Consider the following 10,943-nt stretch of genomic DNA (forward strand, 5'->3'; position numbering starts at 1 on the left):
GGAGGACATCTCTCTTTCCCACTCCCTCCCTCCCTCTCCACCCCCACGTGTGTTAGGAGGCAGGTACTGGGAAGTAAAAGCCGAGGTCTTGCAAACTGCTTGTGTCGCGTAAAAAGAACAGGCAGTGCTGCTAGAAACTGCAGACTCCCTTTTGGGAGCTGAGGAGAGGAGTTTGTTTTACGGTACCTTCACTGCCTCATTTTTGGGGGTGGGGGTTTTTGCAAACAGGCAGTTCCCGTCTGGAGGGGAAGCTACTGTCTCTAGTGCATGACTGATATTTCCCATTTAGCGTTGTGCTGGTTGTTGAATAAGGACGTCTGCTTTGTTACTTCACAAGATTCGATTTATTTGCTTTTCTGATCTGCATGTTCCTACAGCGTTTTAGAATGTTTGAGAACAACGTCTTTAAAGCGAAAATAAAGCAAAACGCTCAGCGTGAACTAGGAAATTAAGAGAAGGTGCTCCTTGGCCAAAGAAGGCACGCTGGGCACCCTCAATTGTTGGGAGCCATCTGGGGAGAGAGAGAGGGGTACCAAACAGATGTTCCAGGGGCCTTCCAGAGAGGGGCACCGGGACTAGATGGATGGAAACAACCAACTTCCCTGTCCTTTTCTTTTTTGCTTTGTTTTTGGAGGGGACGAGAGGCAAGGAAAGAGCCCTGAGGCCTAGTTAGTAATATTTATAAAGCTGGCCTGGGCCACCTCAACCAAGGCTGATTCTGAGCCCAAATCTGAAGAGACAGAAGCCAGTTCCCTTCAGAGAGTTTCCCATCCATGGACCCCTGAGTCCTGAAGCATGTTTAAAATTCACAAGTACACTTGTCACTTTCAGAACTCTAGGTCTAAAGCTTTGCCTCTTGAGACCTGTTCTGGAAAATCCCACCCTAATATTTGCTCACAATTCAGCCAGCATTCACAAGGCACCCGTTAAGAACAGGGTCTAGGCTAGGTGTTACGAGGATGAATCTATGGCACAGACCCTCCGTCAAGGACATACACTCTAGTAAAGGAAGAAAAGAGTGTGTGTATCTCTAATAATATTTGGAGCATAGGAGCTATAACAGGTATGAAGAAAGTGTTATGCAAGCATCAAAGAGATTCATAATAGAGGGATCCTGAGATATTTTCACAAAAGAGATGGCATTTTAACTGATTCTTAAAAACTGACAGGGAGGGGAAGAGGGAGGAATAAGCAGGTGGAGGACAGGGCGATTTTAGGGCAATTAAGCTATTCTGTAATACTGTAATGGTGGCTATAGGACATTATTCTTATGCATTTGTCAAAACCCATAGTAGTGTACAACACAGAGTGAACCCTAGTGTAAACTACGGACTTTAGTTAAGAATAATGTATCGGGCTTCCCTGGTGGCGCAGTGGTCGGGAGTCCGCCTGCCGATGCAGGGGACACGGGTTCGTGCCCCGGTCCGGGAAGATCCCACATGCCGCGGAGCGGCTGGGCCCGTGAGCCATGGCCGCGGAGCCTGCGCGTCCGGAGCCTGTGCTCCGCAACGGGAGAGACCACAACAGTGAGAGGCCCGCGTACCGCAAAAAAAAAAAGAATAATGTATCAATACTGGTTTATCGGTTGTAACAAATGGACCACACTAATGCAAGATGTTAATGAAAGGAGAAACTGTTGGGGGAGAGAGTTTATGGGAACTTTACTTTCTATGCAATCTTTCTGTAAACCTAAAAATGCCCTTAAAAATAAAGGCTATTAAAAACAGGTGATTAATTTTATAGTGCATAAATGGGGTAAGAGGAATGAGCTTTGGGGGATAGAGTGAAGGCAAGGGAGACTGCTGTGCAGGACAGGATGTGTTTGAAAATTAGCAGGAGTGCAGAGCAGCTGAGGCGCAGGCCGCTGGGCTGGGGAAGGAAGGCTGTGATGGCCAACGAAACGTCAGTGAAGGAAGGCTTGCTGGCTTGCTAAAAAGACCAGATTTATCTTTTCTGCAGTGGGAGCCAGTGAAGGTGTTTAAGCTGAGAAGTGACAAGATTAAATTGTGACTTGGGTCTCCCAGTTTTACACTTCAGATCTTAATGAGTTTATGGAATTAGAATTTTTAACATTTTTCCATCCCAGCTTCTGAATCCCATCTTTGCCGTGTCTCCAGGGAGCTTTTTTTTTTTTGAGGGCCTTCATTCAGCTTAGCACTGAATGCTTTGGCCCATTGGGTAATTTAAATACTTATACTCCCATGATAATGTGAATTACTGAATAAATAAATAATAATAGCTAATATTTTTTAAAGGCCTTCTATGTGTCAGGCGTAAAAATAGGCACTTTACATGTATTACCACATGTAATTCTCATAACGAGGCTATGAGACAGGTACTATTAAACTATTAATACCCTCATTTTACAGATGACAAAACCAAGACACCGAGGAGTTAAGTAAACAGCCCAAAACCACACACAATTATTTAGTAGCTGAAACAATAAAACATGAGGAAAGGCTAGAATAAAAGATTTCACCTCTAAATCAGCCACACATGATAAGACCCAATTATGTCACTAACACACTACTGTGGAGTTTTAATCCCTAGGCCTTTATATATAAAACATTGCCATTTAAAGGCTCCACGCTGGCATTCTAGACGTGGTGACCTGCGTGGACTTCATTCCAAAAACTTGCTGATTCCCCAGTCCAGAGCCTCACCTCCTCACACCCCTAGGCCATTAACTAGATGCCCCATCTCCATTCCTTCTCCCACAAATAGCCCATCTTTGGCTCAAAAAACACCATGTCACTTACCTAACCAAAAAAAAAAAAAAAAAAAGCTGGTTCTTCCTTCCTTCCAAGTCCAATCTAAACTCCTCTAACCAGCTTTCAGCCTTATCATTTCACACCATTCACCTTCACCATGGCCAGCAGCCTCCTCATTAGGCCGTGAACATGCTGTGCTCATTCCTGACTCTGCCCTGGCTTGTGTTTATTTGCTGACCCAAAATCCTGCCTTGCTGACCTCTAACTAAACCCTCCCTATTTAACGAGTCCCCAGCAAGTCCTTGCCTCCTCCCAGGAGCCTGCTCAGATTTCTCCAGCGACCGCAAACACGCACGTGCCCTGGCTCCCATCTCCCCTTCCCTAAAGGCCTACAGCACCTGGTTATTCCTTTAATTACATACCTTCTTGTGTCTTGTTTGATTGCTTTTTGGCTATAAATCCTGTCTCTCCAAGCACAGTTCAGGTCCTTAAGCAAGGGTCACCTCCTTAGCCCCCTTTCCCCCACTGCCAAGTGTTCTTCTCACAGCAGGCACTAAATACTCTGATTAATCTGCACAGGATCATAAAAGCCCACAGATATCGGTAGAAATTGTCAGCTAATATTTACAAAAATCCCATAAAGTTTATGGCAGGACACTTGGCCTTTAGATGGGAAAATATAAACAGTGGGAAAATTGGGTCCTTTGCACTCCAGGAATTCTAATCAAGGAAGACAAATAAACAGATCCTGAAGGCTATATGCACAGTATAGCCATAAACAGACTGTGACGTTGGGTCTAAATGAGTCTCTCCATCCTCAGGCCCTAAGGAGGTAGCTCTGACCCACTAACCACCAGACAGGTGGATAAAGGGGGTGTGGACATGTGTTCCAGGTAGAGGAATGGCATGCACAGAGTCAGGAAGACAAGTGCAGAACATGTGCAGAAATCAGTAAGTAGGTGGTTAGGCTGGAACCTGGGGTTACGACAGAGACAGTCGTGATAAGTGAGGTGGCAAAGGCAGGTTGGAGTAGAATGGCAGGAATCCCTAATATCTGGTTCACCAGTTTAGGTGTTGTCCTGTAGGCCAGTGATTCTCAAGCTTTTTGGTCTCAGAATCCCTTCACACTCTTAAAAATTATGGTAGGGACTTGCCTGGTGGCACAGTGGGTAAGACTCCGCACCTCCAATGCAAGGAGCCCAGGTTCAATCCCTGGTCGGGGAACTAGATCACGCGTGCATGCCACAACAAAGATCCTGTATGCCACAACTAAGACCTGGCACAGACTAAATAAATAAGTAAATAAATATATATTTTTTAAATTATGGTAGACCCCAAAGAGCTTTTACCATGTAGATGGTCTCACTTGATATTCACCATATGCAAAATTCAAACAGAACATTTTAAAAATCATTTATAGTTCACTTTAAAATAGTAATAAGCCCATGGGGCTTCCCTGGTGGCGCAGTGGTTGAGAGTCCGCCTGCCGATGCAGGGGACACGGGTTCGTGCCCCGGTCCGGGAAGATCCCGCATGAGCCATGGCCACTGAGCCTGCGCGCCTGGAGCCTGTGCTCTGCAACGGGAGAGGCCACAACAGTGAGAGGCCCACGTACCGCAAAAAAAAAAAAAGAATAGTAATAAGCCCATTACGTGTTAACATAATTTTTTAAAGGAAAGTAACTCTAGTTTCCAAAACAAAATTATGAGAAGAATGGCATTCTTTTATATTTCTGCAAATCTCCTTACTGTCTGGATGAAAAAGAAGACAGCTAGATTCTCTTATCTCCTCAGCATTCAATCTGTAGTGATAGATTGTGTTGAGATAAAGGACAAATATCCAGCCTGACACAAATATGAATTTGAAAAAGGGAGGAACTTTTTCGGATAATTATTGATACTCTTCTTTGGTATGACACCAAAACTGGACTTTTAAAGGTTAGTTGAAATATGGAATTTAAAACCATAACAGTGCAAACTTTTTATACACTGTTACATTAAAATCACTCAGTTTATATTGCACTGTGAATGGATCTTTCTACCGATGCAGAATTTGGTAATATCATGCATTGGTCATTTGGAATATTTTGACTCACTGAGTTACACAGATTTTCTAAATATTGACATGTTTCATTAAAGTGTCAAAAAAAAAAAACCCACATTCATTGTTATCACCACCAAGCTCATCAGAAAGTCTTTGAGCATTGAGAAGTTGTCAAGCTCTCAGTGGTAGACAGAAGTTTTTCAAAATTCTAATTTTCACTTGAAAGCTCAAATTTTATAATTGGCACAAACACTGTCAAGTTTTTTCTTGGAGGTGACTGGCTCACTTCATTCATTTTCAAAACATCTGCCAAATACTTAGGTCTCAATAACCAAAGTTTGTCAGTAAAAGTGGTGTTCCATGAAAAAGCAACCATTCAGCTTCGCATCTCAAACCATCACACAAGTGAGACAACCATTGTATGTGGCAGTAATGTTTTATACATACATCCCAATATATCACCCAGAATATTAAGAAGACATCTACACAAGGATTGAGATTTAATAAAACTAATCATTTTTACTGCTTCATCAAGGAGATTCTTAAGTAAAACTGGCTTTTTTTTTTTTTTTACCGTGAGCACATGACAGAGATTGTGCATCACACGATGCCCACCAGTACACTTTGGTGTCACTGCCCTGATTCATGCTAAGACACCAGCACTTTTTTTTTTTTTTTTTTTTTTTGGCTGTGTTGGGTCTTCGTTTCTGTGCGAGGGCTTTCTCTAGTTGCGGCGAGCAGGGGCCACTCTTCATCGCGGTGCGCAGGCCTCTCACTGTCGCGGCCTCTCTTTGCGGAGCACAGGCTCCAGACGTGTATGCTCAGTAGCTGTGGTGCAGGGGCTTAGTTGCTCCGCGGCATGTGGGATCTTCCCAGGCCAGGGCTTGAACCCGTGTCCCCTGCACTGGCAGGCAGATTCTCAACCACTGCGCCACCAGGGAAGCCCGACACCAGCACTTTTAACTACTGTTGATTTCGCACCATCAGTGCAAATGTCAACGCAGTGGAAACAGCAAAGAAGTTTTAGTGGTCCTGTGAAAATAGTTTTGACCTCAAAGACCCCTTGAAAAGGATCTTAAGGTCCCCCAGGTAGGGGTTACTAGATAAAATACAGGATGCTCAAATATTGCCTGGGACATAGATATACTAAAACATTTTCTGCTGATTAGTTAAAATGGCAACCTTACCTCTGGGGTTTCATTGACCACACTTTGAAAATAGCTATTCTGGGGCCATCTTTGGGCAGAGAATTGGTATCAATGTTGTGCTTCATGAAAATAGCTCTAACCCCAGTGGGCAGTATCGATCAGAGAGTAGAAACATCTGTAGGTGCAGGAGGTTCTGATGGGTTAATTAAGAATATGTTACTTTTTAACTATAGCTATTGAGAGGGGCAATGCTATTCTTAACTTGGGGAGGAAAGCATAAAGACCTGCAGAAGGCAGCTTCCAGCCTGGCAGGTGGGGGGAGGGTCCCCTATCCCACTATTTTAACGAGCCACCCTCCTTCCAACATCCCTCCCCATCAGGACTTCTTGATTACAACTGACTTATACCCCCACCCAGCAAAATACACAGGCCTTTCTTCTTGAGTTGGCACATGGAAAGTAGAGCCCAGCTGGTCTTTATCCTTCATCAACTAACTATTCACTGGAAGAGCCGGATTTATGTTTCACATCAGGCTATGTAATTCCAGTTCCTTTAACTGGTTCATTCCCATCCCCCTTGACCCAATTCTTAAATCTTATCCGTCACTCTCTGATGCACCAAATCCTCTCCATTTCCCCAGTTGGGAAATCCTGGCAAAGTCTAGTATATACAGTTGACACCCCATTATCCACGCTGACTGAGGGAAGCAGCAAAGGGGGCAAGTCTTGTTTCCCATCTGTGAAATAAAGTGGTTATAAAACATGGTCTCTAAGGGTTCTTACCATTCTAATATGGTGTATTTGAGAGATTAGACTTCAGAGCCAGGTAGATCTGGGTTCAAATCCTGGCTTTGCCAGCTACTAGCTATGTTGCTCTGGGGAAGTCACTTTCTCTCTTTGGGTAAAACAGGGATAATATCACCCATCTTATTGATTTATTGCAAAGATTTAAAATAATGTTGTAGGGACTTCCCTGGTGGTGCAGTGGTGAAGAATCCGCCTGCCAATGCAGGGGACACAGGTTTGAGCCCTGGTCCAGGAAGATCCCACATGCCATGGAGCAAATAAGCCTGTGCACCACAGCTGCTGAGCCTGGGCTCTAGAGCCCGCGAGCCACAACTACTGAGGCTGCATACCACAATTACTGAAGCCCGCACGCCTAGAGCCTATGCTGTGCAACGAGAAGCCACCACAATAAGAAACACACGCACCACAAAGAAGAGTAGTCCCCGCTCGCCGCAACTAGAAAAAGCCCGAACACAGCAACAACGGCCCAACGCAGCCAAAAATAAATAAATATATTTTTTAATAAAGTAAAATAATGTTGTAGAAGCGCTGGTACATACCATCAACTTGAATCACATACCTTATGTGAATTTAAGTATACGCAGTTGCAAGGAGAGAAAGGAAGGAAGGGAGGGCACCATTTAAATAGTGCTGGCAGGAGTCTGCCCTTCCTTTGGTTGGTCTTAGTTCTTACCTTTATGACCTGACCTCAAAACTTAACTCTTTGCCCCCATTAAGATCAATCCATTGTGATGACTCTCCTTTTCGTTCATGAGTATTCTGTCATTCAATATAGTCCCAAAGCAATAGAATGCGATAGAATGTCCCAAAGCAATAGAAGCAATAGAATGGATTTTTTAAATAGTTTTTGTATTTTGCTTTACATATTTTAATTTCCTGTACATGCTTTATTATTTAGATTCAACAGTCAATACTGACAACCCCAAAGGAGGTAAAGTAGAGGACAGAGATAATAGTGAAATAGGTATTTACATCCATGCGCATAAGTGCAGCCCCATGGCACATACTGAATGTGACAGTGGACACACACACAGCACATCCAACATTGGGTTTAGTCAGCACTACTGCACAGCCACCTCCAGGTTAAAAGCAGCTAACCGCTGGAAATAAAACTGGTATATTCACATGCTGCAATGGAAAAATAACACAAGCCTGCATCTGACCAAGCACAGGAGCAAATTTACGAGGACAGGAAGTTGTTTGGGAGATCCAGAGAGTCAATAAACGTCAGAAATTTTATAGTTCAAACATTATAGTTTCCTTTCGTTTCTTCAGAGCAGTTGTTTATTCAATTCGCAAAACAAAAACTGAAGTTTAAATGGCACCAGTATCACTCCGACCTGGCACCGACAATATATGCGGACCTGTTCACTTTTCTTACTGCTTTGAAGAAAAATCTAAGTCACAAATCCTTGATACTTATATGTCTTTTCAACTTTTAAATCAATGTTTTGGGGGAACATTAAGTAGGAAATGATAAAAATATTAAGAATCTTTATTTCATTAATTTTAAATTGTTTTCATAACACACAGAAATAAGCAGTAACAAATTTTGAGTGATTTGAACCCCTTTAATCCCCTTTGATTAGCAAAGTAGAGCGTACTGGACCAATTTAAGAACATTTTCTGTTTGACAAAAATGCAACATGAAAATGCAGTAACCTTTCTTAGCTTCATGATTATGGTCACAGGTGGATGCTAAAAATTGAAATTGGACCGTGAGTTTGAAATTTTGATAAACTAGCCAGATCTTTATATGTCCTAGGTTATTAGGACATACACACAGGAGAAAAAAAAAAAAAAAAAGCTTCTTTTGAAAGGGTTCCAATTTGAACCAAAAAAAAACCCAATTTCTTTTCAAAGTGTTCCAATTTGACTTTTATAAATGAAAAAAATAAGATTGTAGGAGCCAAAAAGACATTTATTTGAAGAAGAATCATTATATAAAGTTATCTAACTCACTAAGGATTATCTGTTTTGTGTCCTAATAACGAGGTTGGCAATGTATTGCATCCAAAAATATGGAACTTCCTACTTGTCAGTTTTATCTTTTTTTTTAGGTTGCTATTTTTAATGTGTGTTTATAATACACTGAAGACATCTCAGTCAATCATGTATTGAGCAAAATAATCACCATGGCAGGGAGACACACCTGGTAGTCTTTATCGTCAACACATCTATAAAACTGGATAAATATTTGTTAGTGTTCCATTTTGATAAATACAAGGAACACATGGGGCTGAGAGGGAAACATATCCAGAGCTTCATACTTTTTCAAAGACTGACACTACTTTAATAGTAAATAGCAAAGAATGCCAGGATGGGTGGGAGGGGCTTTGCAAACACTCCACATCAGAAACAGGCTAGACTTTGATGTGGCAGAGTAACCCAGTGGCTAAAGGACAGAACACCACACATCTTGTCCTGTGAAGCTAAATGCCTAAGCGCTACAAAAGGTCTTTCAGGATTCTTAACTTTTTACTAGCTTGCTCCCCCTCCCCTTTCCCTCAGCAGGCCTCTCTTCGGCTTCCTTTCCCAGCTCCTGCCTAACTGGGACCCTTTCATCACTCACAGACCTTTCTTCTTAGAAACTTCTTCCCTCTAGTCCCTTTGCTTCCTCCTCCAACTATTTCTTCCCAAATCTCCAAAATTCCCCAACTATTATAGCTCACTGCAGACTGCAGAAGGCAAAGTGAATAAAAAGAATCCTACAGAAAGAGTTAGAAAATTGATGGTCACACTTAGCCAACGTCCTAGAACTCCGCAGTGGAACACTTTAGAACTAGAAAAATGGCCCTAAGAGTGAGGGGCTCTGAGTCCCAGCTCTGCTCGCCACTAGCCGGGTGAACTTTAGCAATCACAGTCTTTCTGGACTGACTTCTTCATCTGTGAAGTACCTGCCTCACAAGGTCACGAGGTGTAAGAGGATCACAGGAGATCACTATGGGAGAGCATTTTATAAATTACAAAGCACAGGACCCACAGTTTCCAAAGGTTTCCTACAAGAGCAGCATCAGCTTCACCTGAGAACTTGTTAGAAATACAAATTTTCCAACTCACCGCAGACCTACTGAATCAGAAACTCTGGAGGGTTTCTGGGTGAGGCCCAGCCATCTATGCTTTAACAAGTCCTCCAAGTGATTCTGATACCTGCTAAAGTTTGAAGACCCTGCCCTATACAGATGAATTGCTTTTCATGAGATTTCTTCTGGTTGCAGCTTTCTATGGCGCTGAATAGATTCTGCCAGCATCAGGAATGTTAATGCCCTCGTATTGCACGGGTACTTATCACGGGATGAACACGATAGCTTACTCTCCTCTGTTCTCTTCTTGGTTCTCACAAAATTCAGCAAGGTAATGCACTTGGCTCCATCTCACGGAACCCAGAGCACTTATAATGTAGATCATACAATTTATGACATCTTTGAGGGCTGAGAATTATTCCACCACAAGGCCAGCCTAACACCTCGATGGAAGACTACGTACTATGGTTTCAAGGATACTAGAAAGATCTAATTCTACACGTTTCCACCCAGCTCACTGATGCCAGAAATTCCATCATTAGAGCTTAAAGCTTTGGTCCTCCACCTGAAATGCCAACATCCCTGGAAATATCACAGCAAACCCCTTACTTCCCAGTTAAATGGTCCTGTTCTCAGGAAGTGGGATGCCCACGCCTGCTTTGGGAAGCATACCCTAAAGGGCTATCTGGGGTCACTACAGGTAACTGTGCTTCCTTCACAATTTTGCCCAAAGCCAGGTGTGCACACAGAACCAGGTGTACGTCATAGGTGTGTTAAAACTTAAGGATTGACTTGGGGAGTCTCAGGCTGAAGGAGGAAGAATGAATAGACCATACCAGAGATGGAACCAAATGGGAAGATGCCTCCTTTTTGGTGCACTGGGAAAGAGAGAAAACCTCCCAAACTATCATGGAAACAAATCTTCCGATTTCACTGGATCCTCTTCTTCCTCATCTGTCTATACATTTGACATTCTGGTGTTCTTTTTAAAAAAATATTGTATTTATAAAAGTATTGTATAGTTTGCAAAGCACTCTTACATGCAGCATTTCATTTGCTCTCTACAGCCCATGAAGAAGAGAAAATTCCTCATTTTGTCGAGGAGGAAACTTGTGCAAGGATTCCATCAATAAGTAACAGAGCTCACTTAGATTTGAACCCTGGTTTTGCGACCCCAAGCCTACTTCTTTTTTTTAAAAAAAAGATTTATTA

The sequence above is a fragment of the Lagenorhynchus albirostris genome, chromosome 10 (genome assembly GCF_949774975.1).
Source record: "Lagenorhynchus albirostris chromosome 10, mLagAlb1.1, whole genome shotgun sequence".
Classification (NCBI taxonomy): Eukaryota; Metazoa; Chordata; class Mammalia; order Artiodactyla; family Delphinidae; genus Lagenorhynchus; species Lagenorhynchus albirostris.